Genomic DNA, 16,352 nt, shown 5'->3' with positions numbered 1-16,352 from the left:
GGCCGGCAATTCAACATCGACTGCAAAGTGCACTGGGCACCATCAACAACTACATCTTGACCACGGGGATGATATCTCCACCGAAAAAAGCACTGTCCTTCCTTTTACCCGAAGAAAGATGCGTAGGTTCCAACTGCGAGTCGGCGACTGCCCCTCCGACAACTCAGATTTCACAGGTTCCTCGGTGTTAACTTGGACCGGAACCTCTCGTGGAGAAGTCAAATTGACTTGATCATCTCAAAGGCCCAGTGCAGGGCAAATGTGATTCCCTATTTTACCGATATGCGCTGAGGCTGCACTTAGCGTGATCTTCTTGTGCTCCACAAAACGTTGGTTCGTGGATGATATATAGCTCGCCCGTATTTCACGGTCTATCACCCACGTCTGAACCCAAGCTTCAGTGTACACTAGCACGCAGCCTGCGGACGTTGCTTGGTGTTCCCAGCAGCGCTGAGACGTGGATGGTGATCGGCGACGCCGGAGAATTACTTATTAGAGAGTTTTAGTACATCCATTAGAGTTTTAGAGACATTTAGTATTAGAGAGTGAGAGGTGTCATCGTACGAAATCGCCTTTGTGTACGTAAGGGATAGCGTTGTTGGGTCTGTGCACTGCGCGAAGCCCTCTTTCTGTTATGGGCATGCGCAGAATCATTAACGCTATCCCTTACGTACGCAAACGCGATAGCGTACGATCTACTAAAACTCTTTATTGATGTCCGCAACCGAAGAGAGACCATCCGACTCTATTTACGGTTGCTCGCTCACCATCGATGCCACCGTCTGTGGTACAATAGCTACGTAGGCGGAAGTATAGTAAACTCTCGACATGTGTTCAGAGCCGCATACCAGTCTTTACTTTTGCCCCGACCGCCCCTTCAGTAGCACCATGGACACTGCCATGCCCATCCCTCTCGACACATTCCTGGCCTCATGGGGCCGAAGAGCCAGATCCTCGTTCCGGCTCTTAAGCAGTCTACTTTGGAAATGATAGGTACAAAGTACAAAGGCCGCACTGCTGTGTTTACACATGGCTTCACTACTACGGATGGCTCTTCCCCTGGCTTTATCATACCGGACGAGTCCATACCATGTGGGGTTCGCCCGCCACATCGTACTTCGTCTACCTCTGTAGAGTTGTATGCCATCTTGCAGTTCCTAAAGTCTGCTTTATAGACTACTGTCCTCGATCCTTGGGTGATGTACACCGACTCAGCACTGCAGTGTGTATGAAGCATGGGCACCTGCGGCTCTTCGGCCACGATGATAGCGAGTATCCTTACGGTGCGGCAGACTCTGGGGGAAAAGGGACACCCGCTGACCCTACTGTGAGTCCCCGGCCACATTTGCATTCAAGGCAATGAGATAGCAGATTCGACAGTTGTTGCGACCAACCGTAACTGCAGAGCGTGCCCGCCATCCTCTCCAACAGAGACAGGCGCTCCCACTAGTCTGCGTTGATGTCAGCCTTGGCCCGCCAGCAATGGTGCCGTGACACCACTCAATGGTCACTTCTCTACGCCGTGGACCAGTCATTATCATTCAAGGTGCCAGGTGGCTTCCCTCGCAGCTTCACGTGACTTGTGCGTCGTTTACGAGTGCACGGCGCCTTCACCACTGTGTTCGGGGCTATGCTGGGTTACAGTAACACGATGCTGTGCCCAACTTGGCCCATGGCGCACCCCTGCGCACCAGTGACCGGCTCCTCGCTCCCTTAATCACTTTTTACTTTCGTTCAAACTATCGGCCTCCTCCGAGAGCTCTAAACAGAACTCGGACCTGTCATCATTTCGCGTTCGCCATTAATTCATCTTCTCATATTAACCTATTTGAAGTGGGGTAGGGTCCTGTGGCTACCACGGGGAAGCATCCCATGTCATCGTTACTTTTCCTTAATTCATTTACCGTCGTTGTTGCTGTTGTTGGGGTACAGCTCTGAAAGCACACGACATGTTCTAAAAGAAACATGACCAGGCACCACGAACAGTCGGTAGCATACGCCATATGTCGATACGCTAGTTTCCAAATATAAAATGCCCAGTGACCACAAGCTGGTGCTGATAATTGGTAAACAACGCGTGGCCATTTGTAAACAGCGCAAACGCGCGTTTACGTCGCAAGATACACAGGGTGCTTTTTTTTATTTTAGCCTTTACAGAATTTTTATAAAAAAAGCTAGGACAGCGGAAGAGATGTCGTCTTTGCAGTTCAGTTCTACGGCCAGGCGGACATCCTCCGGAAGAGAGTATGTAACTACAAGATGACTAACTACCTGAAATCCATTAATTAACTCTATAATTAGGGAATTTCGGGCAAAAGCGATGTAACAGGACACAATCTTCATTGAAATACATTCTGCTGTTTAAAAATCAAGAAAAGAGCGGGTACCGTGAATTATTCATCGCTGAATTTCGATATGCAAATGAGCAGAAACGGAAAAAGCGCGCCTGAGGAGCGCGTCACCGCCGCCGACGGGTAGGGTTATCTGGGTCGGAAAGCGGTTTATGTGGTCAGGTAGACGGCTGCTACTCCAATCATCTCATCCGCGCCAAATCACATGGCCCACTGACGTGAAATTAGCGCTGTAACTCCCTGCGTTCGCAGTCGTCGCGGTTTCGGTTTCCTCTGATTTGTATATCAAAATTCGGGGATGGATATTCTAACGCACGTGCGCGTTTCAGGATTTTCTTAAACGTGAAATAGCTTGAAACTAGGACAGTCTCTCAATGTGGTATCTCACGTTTGCCCGAAATTCCCTAATTAAAAACTGAATTAATGAATTTTAGGTAATTAGTCACATTGTAGTTGCACACTTTCTTCGAGAGGATGTCCGCCTGGCCGTATAGAACTCAACTGCAAAAACGAAATCTATGCTGCTCTGATAGCTTTTTTTAAATAAAAATTCTGTAAAGGTTTAAAAAAATACACTGTATATCATCATTACCGACGGCTGTGGGTTGGTGGCTTAATTTTATTCACCCGAGGGCTCATTAACTGGTGCCGAGATCCGAGCACACAAAGGTCGTGCAATCTGGAGGACATCGTGCCTATGAAGAGGAAGCCTATGGCCAAATGAGCACTGGCGCCACGATGAAAAAAATCATCCAGATTTAAATACACGGAAATCTCAAATGTAGAGCAGAGAGGTGTCCACAAAGCAGCCAAGCCGCCAAGATTCTGCACCGCAATATCGGGAAAGCCCCCAGTTTCGCCCAAAGTAGCCAAATCTGGCAACACTGGACATAAACAATTATCTCACAAGCTGTATACGGTACGCACGAAAGCGAGGAAATTCAATTCCAATTAGTCTTAGGCCAGCTCAAAAGGTTGGACAAGTCGATAACACGCTTTTTAATTATCTTTCAATTTCCCAAACGCGATGCGGAGCTTGCGATGGTCGTTTAATTAACAAAGTCTCCTTTGTTTCTGATTTCGTAAGCAGACAGGATTTCAGTTCAAACGCATTCGGCGAGAAGCTGAACCTCGTTAGCGTTTTACAAGATCTCAGTTCGTACACTGGTGGGTCGATATTCTTCCAGGGTCGGTGCGAACGCTAATTGCTTTTCCGTTAAATGCAAGTCGTTCGATGAGGTGCACAATAAAAGTGACACGTTTGTAATTTACCGGCGGTTAACAGACACATATGTATTGCTGATACAGTTGCCTCCTACGCAGCTCACTTGCCTTCAACCAGGATACTATCTCTTCACCGATAAGGTAGCCGCAGACTTGTGCCCGTTACCAAAAAATAGGAACTAAATACCGTTACCCGTTACTTCAGAAAAAAGTAACTAAATACGTTACTCGTTACCAATATATAAAAGTAACGAGTTCTCGTTACTCACAGGTAACGAGTTACTTTCTCGTTACCGCCGCATAGTTAAAGGAGCCAACAAACATGCCGTCACTTGCCTTCAACTCATTATTAATGAGAAATTGCACTTCACAAGAAGCTGATACTCGAAATCAGTGATCTTCGTTCTCTTTCGTGTGATGACATCTGCTGCCGAAGTGGGGGTGATCAGAGGTTATGAAAAGACACTGGTTTTCGTGCCACCGATCACCAACGGTTCCTAAAAACAGACGAGGGGCTGCGTCATAATTTAGGGCTCTCAGAAGCTTAGCAAAGACAAGAAAAGGCTAGAAGTCGAAACACGTTTTTTATAGCCATAGCACAATTGGTACCCATCTTTGGGAAGGAGTGATGGTCGGAGATTACGGAAACAAGAGAAAAGACAAGGGCCTTCGTTTAAGACGATTCAGCACGTCAACAACACATCCAAAGATGGGACTGCAATAATAGTTTGAGTCACACGTGGTCGTGTGGGTCACGCAGGTCCACGCATTGCGCCACACGGAGTGCCGAAATGTGCTCTCCCGCGCTGAAGAAAAGGAACGAGTAACGTCAGTAACGAGTTACCAATTTTTGTAACTGATTCCGTTACTATTACCATTTTTTTAAAAGTAACTGAATCGTTACTTCGTTACCAAAAAAAGTAACCGTTACCAAGTAACGAGTTACTTGTAACGAGTTAGGCACAACTCTGGGTAGCCGTAAAGGGTCAGTCATGTACTCGTATTATTCACCAGTGTTTTATCTGCTACTCAATTTAAGTAACGGAATACGGATCCACTCCACTAGAATAACTTAATATTACCATCGATACTACCCGGAAGATGTAATTCTAAGAAAAAGCAGTGAAAAAAGCACTGCTTGCGTGGGTTGTTAAGAACGCGTCATCGACCCATCAATAAGCCCACCTTCGCTATCGAGGCCCTCGTGAGACGACGAGCTCCGTCCTAAGGGACAACACCGGTCTGCACGAGGGCTCGTTGAGCTCAACACGAAAAGTAACGAAGCGAATGCAAAACACCAATAATACAACGAAGACCTCGCCAGCACACTTGGAGACATCGTAGTATACATAGGAAACATAGTACTGGAAACATAGTAGGAAACATAGTACGAGGGGTGTTCAAGTCAAACCGGGTCTTTTCATTTTTCGCAAAAGTAAAATGAACTTACACGCGAGAAATTAGTTTTATTTTTCGACATAATCACCAGCTGCACTAATGCACTTGTCCCAGCGTTTAACGAGGGCTTGGATGCCAGCAGCGTAGAAATGCAACCGGCTTGCGGAAATGCTTACCGGCGCGTAGCAGCCATGATCGGACCGCATTCTTGACTTTGTCGTCGCAGCTGAAGTGGCGGCCCCCAAGGAACGCCTTCAGTGGCCTGAAGAGATGGAAATCGCTGGGGGCGAGGTCTGGAATGTATGGGGGATGTGTCAGCAACTCCCAGCCAAGCTCGTGTGAGGTGCATGTCGTGAGATGCGCAGTATGCGGGCGTGCACTGTCCTGTAGGAGGAGGACTCCTTTGGTGGAGAGGCCCGGCCGCTTTTGCTTCAGCGCCCTATGGACATGCCTGAGAACCTGGCAGTAATATGCACTATTGATGCCACAGGGCAGAAAATCAACATGAACAACGCCAGCCTTGTCCCAGAAAACCGTGGCCATGACCTTACCGCAGAAGGGGTGCTTCGGAACTTCTTGGGAGCTGGCGAGCCCGGATGCTTCCACTGATTTGATGCGCGTTTAGACTCAAGAGTGAAAAGGTGCACCCATGTTTCATCGCACGTGATGATCCGATCAAGAAACGGCTGTCCTTCAATGTCGAAACTGTACCTTAGCTCTTGGGAGATTTCCAGTTTTCTCTGCAGGTCAAACACGGAGAGCTGCCTCCGGACCCAACGGACACTAACTTTCCGAAACTGGAGGTGTTCATGAATGATAGTGTTCAACGTTCCCACAGAAAGGCCCGTCTTAAGAGCCAGCTCGAGACATGTTATCCGTCGGTACTTGAGGATCAGGCGCTCCACAAGTTGGATGTTCTCAGGAACTATGACACTGGGCTCTGAGCCGCCCCGGCCGGGATCGTCCTGCACTAATGTACAGCCGTCTCGGAACCGTTTGCACCACTCAAACGCTTTGCTGCGGCTAAGTGTAACGTGGCCATACTGAGCCTGAAATCTTCTGTGAATTTCAGATGACTTCACGCCTTCATTCACGAGAAACTTCATGACAATTCGCTGTTCGATGTGCGCCCTCACCTCGTTGTCGGCCATCTTGTCCAGCACGTGTCCTCTGTTTTGCACAAACTTTGGACCACCACGTGGTGAACGCGGAGACCTGTCGTGTGTGAAAATGACGAAAAGGAAGTAGCGCGAGCCATTTGTACACTCAGGAGACAGAAAGTCCCGGTTTGACTTGAACACCCCTCGAATGTTACTACTTAGTTAAAACCAGTGATTGTTACCGAAAACGGCAACGGCAGGCAACTATTTGTTCGCACCCGTCAACGGGATAGGGAGCATGTATCGATGACTCATGGAGTCCCACAGGGGAGCGTGTTGAGTCCAATTCTGTTTAACGTGGCCATGGCGGGTCTTCCGGGCTGCATTGGAAAGAAACTGTCAATTTCAATCTACGCGGATGAACATCTGCATTTGGACCAGGGGCAAATCCCGTCCGGCCGTCCAGCGGCGCCTGCAACACGCTTTGGACACTATTGAGCACTACCTCGCAACGGCCGACATGGATATCGCGACTGAAAAATCCGTGGTATTCCCGTTTACGAGAAGGAACATGCATCCCTTCCCTGTTTCAGTTGCTTGTGGACAGCTCAGGAGTACATCTTTTCATCGTTTCCTAGGTGTCAAGGTAGACGCCATGCTGTCTTTGATGATGTAGATAGCGAGCTATGAAGCCAAGGTCCACCGGTGGATTGCGGTGATCAGGCATCTGGCAGGCATGAAGATGGGCAGTGCCATGCCGTCGCTTTTGGCCGTCTACTGAGATTGGTTCGCGGGTCACTTGCATACAGCTTGGCTGTGCTGAATGGCCTTCCACCTTCTTCTGTCCATAAGCTTCAGTGCCTCCTGGCGCGCAGTCTGTCTCCGAGTGTGCTTGGGAGTCCCTTGGGCGGCAGAGACCCATATGGTCATGCTGAGGCCAAGGAAGCCCCGCTTGAAGTTCTTCGCTACGGGGAGACGTGTCGGCTGTACCTCCGCCTTCTCTACTCCGCCTCCTCCTTGGACTTCTCCTACGCCCTGCATCTCCCTGTCGGTGCCTGGGCTAACAGGGAAGAAAGGCAACGTCGCTGCATGCGTGATGAAGCAGCTCACTCTCGATATGATAAAGTCGTGTTATGAGACTTACATCGCAGTTTTCACGGACGCCTCAACCACGAGGGGAAGTTCGTCGTCTGCCTTTGTCACTCCCTCCGAGTCAATTTCAGATGGCCATCATCTCTCACAAAAAACATCGTCAACGTGCGCTAAGCTCTATGCTATTCTTTTCGCCCTGCGGGAAATTACTGACAGCCCCGTTCGCTCCTGGGTCGTTTTTACGGATTCCAGATCTGCGCTGCAGTGTGTGGCAACTATGGGACTTCGCGGCTTCCTCAGCCCTGTGGTCATTCAAATTCTGCAAGGATATAAGAAAGCAAACGCACAGCGCCACTCTATCGTCTTCCAGTGGATCCCGGGTCATGTGGGCATCAGCGGAAACGAGGACGCAGATCGAACAGCCGCAGGCGCGCACCAGTACACCCGACGTGTCCCCATCATCTTGTCTCGGGGGGATCGCCGTTACCTCGTCTCAAGCCTCACTGGCCCCATGATGCAGTATCAATGGCAACATGACATCACCACCCACTCTCTGCTTTACTCCGTTGACCCCACATTGTCCCTTACTATCCCTCACCGGATGCCGCGCTCCTTTACCACAGTCTTCCACCGCATGAGACGATGTGGCTTTTACACCGGCTTTCAAACACCTCCTCGGTGTCGGCGCGTCCAGTCTCCGTTCCACGTGTGGTGTGCGCAGTGACCTACATCACGTCCTCCTGGTCTGCGGACAGTACGATCTCAATACGCCCTCATGGAAACTTCTCTCCAACGCGTCGATCAACGCGAGTTCGACTAAGCCAAAATTCTCGGGCCATGGTCGGACTCCTCACATCTGATGCAAGGCCTACGAGCTGTTGTTGAATTCCTCTCCAGCACTGGACTAATGTACGAACTCTAATAGAACACCTTTCTATCATCAGCACTTTCGCATCCCTTCCACAAGCGCAATGGGGCAGTGCACCGCCATAACGGCGGAGAATGACCCACCACATCATCATCCCATTTATGTGTGTGTGTGTGTTACCGAAAATAACACAGGGGTGGCATCCAACGTATTGCTCCGTAGACGAAAGCGTGTAGGGCGAACGCAATGCATCCTGGACAGGTTCTGGTCGCACGTCACAGCAAACGTCAACGCACACGTGACCTTAAAGATGGTCGCGCCCGTGATCGGCGGCCAAACCGTTTGTAAATAACGCGTTTGTTGTTTCTACGCGACGGTCTTTCGTCCACGGTAATTATTTTTATCCGATAATCTCGCAGTAAAACGTACAGTTTTGTACATAAGGCGGTACTATTCACGACTTCCAAATATGTGATGACGATCGCGCGTTAAGACACACTGAGCCGATGCTATGTACTTAAACTAAGGAGAAATGTTCTACCATGTCGCGGAAGAAGCACCGCAGAGTTTACGCTGGCAAAATACGTTCATCTCTTGGATTTATGCCGACGGGAATATGTCGGCAAGGGGTAAAACGACATGTAAACAAAGCCACATGACCTCAAAATGACGTTATCTATGACGTGTGACCAGGAAAAAGTGGCGGTTTTGCAAGATGCACCCGCTTGAGGGTAGTTACAAAAATGGCGGATTTATGTCACCCGTGTGGAAATGATGGTGTTTCGATTTCTGTTCCTGATACCCGAAGATCTCCGCTTGTTGTTTCCATCTCCGTTTTAATTTCCGATCAAATTCTTGGTATCAGTTTCCGTTTCTGCTCCTAAAGTAGATATTTCGTCTGTGTTTTCGTTTCTCAGCTTGGGTGTAACAAGAAACTCCTCTTGTTGCTTCTGTAATGAAGAAGAAACCTTACACCACATATTTTACGAATGCCGGGTTTCAAGGTGTTTCTGGTCGCGAACTGCGCGTTGTTTCTCGTTGCGGTGCCCGTTAGAGTGGGGTGCCCTCCGTGTTGCACCGCGATCGGTAACGCATCGGCTATGCCGCTTGGTTACCTTTTTAGGGTTTCATGTTCTCTGGAGGGCCCGTAACAGAGCGGTGGTGAGACGTGCGAGGTTCCTTCCAGTCCTGGCAGCTGTAGCATCCTTTCGTGGTGAGGTACGAAACTTTCTGACCCGTGAGTTGCACCACTTGGACCTCTCTGCTTTCTCATTGACGTGGCTAGCCACGAACGTATTCACCGTGAAAAATTCCTTAATATTTTTCACGCACTGTTGAGTCGTCTTAAAACTCTCCTTCATACAGTGTTAAAACATCAAATGAAAGCTGGTCGTATCTTTCCTTCTTAGTCCTCTCTCTTCACTAATTTAGCACCGTATAGGATTTCTTCCTTATAGTTTCAGTGGTTCATTGCATGTAATGTAATGCAATGTATATAATGTATGTAATGTAATGTAATGTTCTTCACTGGTTCATTGTATGCGCTGTTCTTCGCTGTCTCTTTTTATCTACCACAGTTTATTCATTGTATGTTATTAACTGGTTACTCTGTATATACTGCTGTTATTCATTCTATGTTATCAACTGGTTTCTCTGTATATACCACTGTCATCCGTTGCATGTTATTAACCGGCTTCACTGTATATACCACTGTTATTTACTACTTGCACTGTACATATCATCAGGTTAATGTAATAAATTTTCTTTATATATTATCTACGCGTGCGAAGCTCTACGCATTTCTCTTTGCTATGCAAACAATATCAGTCAGCCCAGCTCAGTCCTGGGTCGTCTTTACAGACTCAAGATCCGCGCTCCAGAGTGTGGCCAACTTGGGTATACATGGATCCCTCAGTAACGTTGTCTTTGACATCCTGCATATTTATAAGAAGGCGGCCACTGCCGGGCACAGTGTCGCATTGCAGTGGATCCCCGGACATGTCGGCATCAGCGGCAATGAAGAAGCATGCAGAGCCACCTTGAGCGCCCATCAGCACGCAGCTTTTTCCCCGATAACGATGTCTTCGGGCGACCGAAGACACCTCCTTTCGACACTCACCGGCACCAATATGCAGGGCAGCACGTGGCACGTCAGTGGCAACACGACATAGCTCACTCAATTTTGTCAGATGTAGACCCCACGCTTTCTCTCGTACTTCCTCCGCGACTACCGCGCCCCTTTACTGCACTCTTCCACCGCATGAGGCTCAACGTTGTCTTTACACCTGCCTTTCAACACCGTCTCGGCTCCACCTCGTCTTCCCTTTGCCCCAACGGTGGAGTGCACGGCGACCCATGCCACGTCATCCTGCCTTGTGTGCGTTATCACCACTAGCGTGCGCTGATAGAAGTTGCTATGCAGCGTATCGACAATCGGGCGTTCAACCTCGCGAACATCCTCGGACTGTGGTCGAACGCTGCCCACCAGATGCAAGGCCTTCGTCTTCTTGCAGAGTACTTGTGCTCCACTGGTCTGGTGACTCTCTGGAAGTGCTCCCCCCCCCCCCATCATCATCCCTTCATCCGTTCCCAACGCGCAATAGGGCAGTGTACCAACTCAGCGGTGGTGAATTGCCCATCTCATCATCATCTCATCATCATCCAATGTATGTGTGCGTGTGTCTGTAGTGAACCTTTATCAGACGACAAAGAATAAGGTTAAAAATCAAATACGGGAACCGACAATACTGAACAGGACAATATGAACTGTAGCACACTGAACAGGAACATCAGTGAACATAGCAGGAGCAGGCAAGCTAGCTGGTGTTGAATTGATATTAACATTACCTTGAGTTTGAGGGGAAAACACAGGACGAAAACAGGACGAGATGAACAGATAGACTCACGAACCAGCAATGAAGCTTTAATACACAAAGGGCAGGGGGGACAGGGTAAAAAGAAAGAGTACACTCCGGCGTCTCAGCATAGGTGATTATGAGGCGCGTAATACGAACCTCTTAACGGTCGGTGGTAGCATCGATAACAGCACAACGGAACGTGTGTGCTTGCAAAGAATGGAAAGATATTCCAAAGCAGTACAGATTGCAAAAAGGACGATAAAAAGTAAAAATATTGGTAACAGTAACAGTACAATATATAAAAATATAAACATACAAGCAAAACTCAGAAGTGAATAAGGTACGGAAGAAAATGTGTTTGAGTCTGTCCCATGGAATTAGTCAAGATTAAAGAAGTTATCCGGGGCTAACAGGGCTAAGGAGTGTGACCAAGCCTTCTGGGATGACAATGCTAGCCTGGCTCACACATCCTTTTGTAGTTGCTATTAGAGAGGATTCTAGTAGAGTGCGGGACAGTCTGTCATTGCAGGAGATTAAACAGTTGGTTCCGGGAAGGTCTGCCGAACAACCAGAACAGCCCTCCAGATGTTTAAAAAGTTCAGAAGTACTTGATTTGTTTTTGACATTATTAGCACGTTCCCGAAGTCTATCGTTCAGGCAACGGCCACTCTGGCCAACGTAGGAACCCCCACACCGAAGGGGTATACGGTACACGCACGACTTTTTGCAGTCTACGAACTTTCTTGTGTGGAATGTGGTGCATCGCTGGTGTTGACCAGATTTCATGGGAAGGTGTTAGGGTGGACAGCTTGTTGTGAACAAAGTAGGCTACTCTGATTCCTTGCGAGGTCGCAAATTTTCCTGAGGCATGTGAAATACCGTGGTAAAACGGTAGGACCACGCGGCGGTTCGGTGGGCGTTCAGGGTTTAGGGGTTTTGGGGGGTTCCGGAGATTTTGCAGGTGTGTATATATTGCATCCGACTGGAAGCCAGCTTCTTTGAGGCGGCTGATTTGTTGGGACACAGCGGTAGGGACTTTCTGGATACAGGATTTTTTAACAGCAGAACCCAAGGCGGAATTGATTACACAACTTTACGGCTTCGGGATGGCAACTCCACCTTGACAGTAGCGGTTTCGGGTCAGTACGGCCATACTCCCAGCACAAAGTTGGACTGAGGATGAAGGTTACGTCTAGGAAACGTACACGGCCGTTTGAGGGGACTTCAGAAGTGAAGACCAATTCAGGACAAGTCTTTTGAGCACAGGCCACGAGTTCAGTTATGGAGTCTGAATGAGAGGCTAAAATAATTATATCATCAACGTATCGTCGGACAAGAGTTGTGCCACGACATGATTTGGAACAGGAGGATAGTGATCGGTCGAGTGCGGAAAGGTAAATCTCGCTAAGCTTAGGTGCGACAGAAGAACCAATGCAAATTCTCTTTGATTGTGTGAAAAGACTATCGTTGAAGCTGACAACTGTAGACGAAAGGTAACGTTTGACAAGTTCTAGAAAGGAGGAAAGTCGGATCCCCGCATTTGTTTGAAAACAAACCAAATTCTTGTCAATGATGTCCCTTAATCTGGAAAATAGGATTGCGGTGTCGAGGGAGAAATAGAGGTCCTTGATATCAAGTGACATACAGTGGAAAGTTTGTGTGTGATAAGGCACAATGTCATCAAGGAGATCCTCAGAATTTCGAATACTGATAGAGTCTGGAATGAAAATGCATCTCAAAGAATTTTCAATATAGTGGGAGATAACTTTCTGCCAAGTGTCGTTCTCATTTACAATGACTCGAAGCGGTTGAGAAGGTTTATGATCCTTAACTACAAATGTTCCGGAAAAGGTATCAGCTGAGGCACTGGAAATCTTTGTAATTGTTGAGGGTTTGAAGTGCAGGGATCGTAAAAGATCTAAGGCTTTTCGTTTAGCAAGTTTGAGGTTGCCCTCAAAAGGCTTTAGTACCGAAGAGATAGCGGCAAGAGCTTTCTCATTAAAGCTTGACTGAGGTAAGATAAAGAACTTGGAGTATTTATCGGTCTCGAGAAGGACGGCGGAGTTTTTAGCTAAATCCCGCTTGATGTTCAGTTGCCAGGCCGTAGGTTTAGGCAACGAGGGAACGTTGAGGGCCGAGTGTACCTTTTGCAAACATTGTTGTGTCAGGGAGACTCGGGTGTCATCGTTAGACAGCGCTGAAGAGACAATCTTATGGATGGAGGACGCTAAAGCAACACGTGTGGGGCGAACACTAAGAGCAAATTTCGGCCCACGATTCAAGATCTTTTCAGTGCTAGGTTGAATGGAAACACCATGAGGATTCAAAAGCAAAGGTGTCACTTTTGAGACGGCTCCCTGACAGGGTGCACGAACCTTTAGAGGGGAGCTGTAAGACGTCCGCAAGACATACCAATGATGGCGAAAGTGTTTCGTGCAGTGATGGCCACTAACTACTTCGCGATGGAGTAGTTTAACTAGTAGTTCAACTACTTTTCAGGGGAGTAGTTAAAACTACTTCTTTAACTACTGCAATGTAGTTTAACTACATCTGTAACTACTTAACTTTGTCCATCAACACCAATCCCTTGTAGTGTTCTTGGACACCTAAATATGAATCACACGGAATGATAAACTTTGGCTCAAGACACTGCTACGACAGTCAAATACAAAGCTTGCGGCGGGGTTCTTTCTGTGCCTACGCGATAAACTAAGTTGCGGAATTACTTCACAGCAAATTAGGCTTCACTGGACAACCATTAAAAGTGAAGATTTAGTACAGATGCACGACTTGCTCTGCACCTCCGTTCTCATCAAACAAGTAGCTCAAGGTAAAAGTCGGAAGCACAATCGTGCCGTAAAGCTTGCGGCAAAATCGGAAGTAGTTTGCGCCTTCTGTAACCTAACTACTTAAAATAGTAGTTTAACTAGTAGTTGCCAGTACATTTCTGCAAGTAGTTGATAACTACTTTTTAACTACAATCTGGTAGTTTAACTAGTAGTTTAACTACATGTAGTTAACTACTGGCCGCCACTGGTTTCGTGAGATATGAGTTCCAAGTTTTAAAAGCCGAGGAGCGCATGAAGTCATTCCCGTACGATAAGGTCCACATCCTTGTGATCAGCCGGTGAATTTCAGCACGTTGGGGACTACAAACGTTCCCTGTTGCTCGTAACAGTTTCCTTTTGGACGACCATTGTACGTTGCAAGAAAATACTTGACCGAAGAAGGCCGGATCTGCTGTCTTTAGCCTGAGAGCAAGGCTGTATAGGCACAGGTTGACATCTAGCTGGGCCAGGGTGATGCCGAGACGACATAGTGCAAAGAAGGCTTGATCTTGAAGAGACATTGTTGACAAGGAAGACAGGAACCATGGTGGGACATGGCTTGCCGTAGGAAATATCGATGAACATAGCAGGAGCAGGCAAGCTAGCTGGTGTTGAATTGATATTAACATTGCCTTGAGTTTGAGGGGAAAACACACGTCGTGGGTTTTGCTGTTAAAAAATCATGTATCCATAAAGTCCCTACCGCTGCGTCCCAACAAATCAGCCGCCTCAAAGAAGCTGGCTTCCAGTCGGATGCAATATATACACACCTGCAAAATCTCCGGAACCCCCCAAAACCCCTAAACCCTGAACGCCCACCGAACCGCCGCGTGGTCCTACCGTTTTACCACGGTATTTCACATGCCTTAGGAAAATTTGCGACCTCGCAAGGAATCAGAGTAGCCTACTTTGTTCACAACAAGCTGTCCACCCTAACACCTTCCCATGAAATCTGGTCAACACCTGCGATGCACCACATCCCACACAAAAAAAGTTCGTAGACTGCAAAAAGTCGTGCGTGTACCGTATACCCCTTCGGTGTGGGGGTTCCTACATTGGCCAGAGTGGCCGTTGCCTGAACGATAGACTTCGGGAACATGCTGATAATGTCAAAAACAAATCAAGTACTTCTGAACTTTTTAAACATCTGGAGGGCTGTTCTGGTTGTTCGGCAGACCTTCCCGGAACCAACTGTTTAATCTCCTGCAATGACAGACTGTCCCGCACTCTACTAGAATCCTCTCTAATAGCCACTACAAAAGGATGTGTGAGCCAACCTAGCATTGTCATCCCAGAAGGCTTGGTCACACTCCTTAGCCCTGTTAGCCCCGGATAACTTCTTTGATCTTGACTAATTCCATGGGACAGACTCAAACAAATTTTATTCCGTACCTTATTCACTTCTGAGTTTTGCTTGTATGTTTATATTTTTATATATTGTACTGTTACTGTTACCAATATTTTTACTTTTTATCGTTCTTTTTGCAATCTGTACTGCTTTGGAATATCTTTCTATTATTTGCAAGCACACACGTTCCCTTGTGCAGTTATCGATGCTACCACCGACAGTTAAGAGGTTCGTATTACGCGCCTCATATTCACCTACGCTGAGACGCCGGAGTGTACTCTTTCTTTTTACCCTGTCCCCCCTGCCCTTTGTGTATTAAAGCTTCACTGCTGGTTCGTGAGTCTATCTGTTCATCTCGTCCTGTGTTCGTCCTGTGTTTTCCCCTAAACTCAAGGCAATGTTAATATCAGGAACATCAGTGTTACATAGCACAGCGGTTCTCACAAACACAGTGCCTCCGTGCACTTGGAATCTTTTCAAAACCGCACAGGCGTCCGCATAACTTCGACCTGCTGCATCGCAAGTCCCTTGATCATCGACATACTGAAGGGTCTTCTGTCCAAGTGGGTTGTTAAGGTGACCTGATAATGCTCTTGATTGTCATAATATATCGCCGGCTCGAGAGCGTGCTTCTAACGCAAGTTCTGTGTCATCGACAGCCCCCAAAATTCCACGTTTGTGCGAATCCACAATAGCACGTACGTAATAGTCGCCAGCTGTACGACACGTTCAGTCGAAGCTGGCGAAACGCGGTCGCTGTCTAGGAATCAGACTTGTGCCCGTTACAAAAAAAAAAAAAAGAACTAAATACCGTTACCCGTTACTTCAGAAAAAAGTAACTAAATACGTTACTCGTTACCAACATACAAAAGTAACGAGTTCTCGTTACTCACAGGTAACGAGTTCCTTTTACGTTACCGCAGCATATTTAAAGGAGCCAACAAACATGCCGTCGCTTGCCTTCAACTCTTTATTAATTAGGAATTACACTTCAGAAAAAGCTGATACTCGAAATTTGTCGTCCGTCCTTCGTGTTCCGTGTCTCTCGGCCCCTTACCATGAGTCTATATCAGTTTGCATGGGCCGTCTCCCTTTTTTCCGAAGTGGGGGTGATCGGAGATTATAAAAAACACAAGAAAAAAAAGCACCATTTTCGTGCCACCGATCATCAACGGTTCCCAAAAACAGACGAAGGACTGCGTCATAATTAGGGCGCTCAGAAGCCTAGCAAAGACAAGAAAAGGCTAGAAGTCGAAACGCGTTTTTTGTACCCATAGCACAATTG

This window comes from Ornithodoros turicata, chromosome 2 (genome assembly GCF_037126465.1).
Source record: "Ornithodoros turicata isolate Travis chromosome 2, ASM3712646v1, whole genome shotgun sequence".
NCBI lineage: Eukaryota > Metazoa > Arthropoda > Arachnida > Ixodida > Argasidae > Ornithodoros > Ornithodoros turicata.
Note: the sequence above shows the minus strand (reverse complement) of the source record.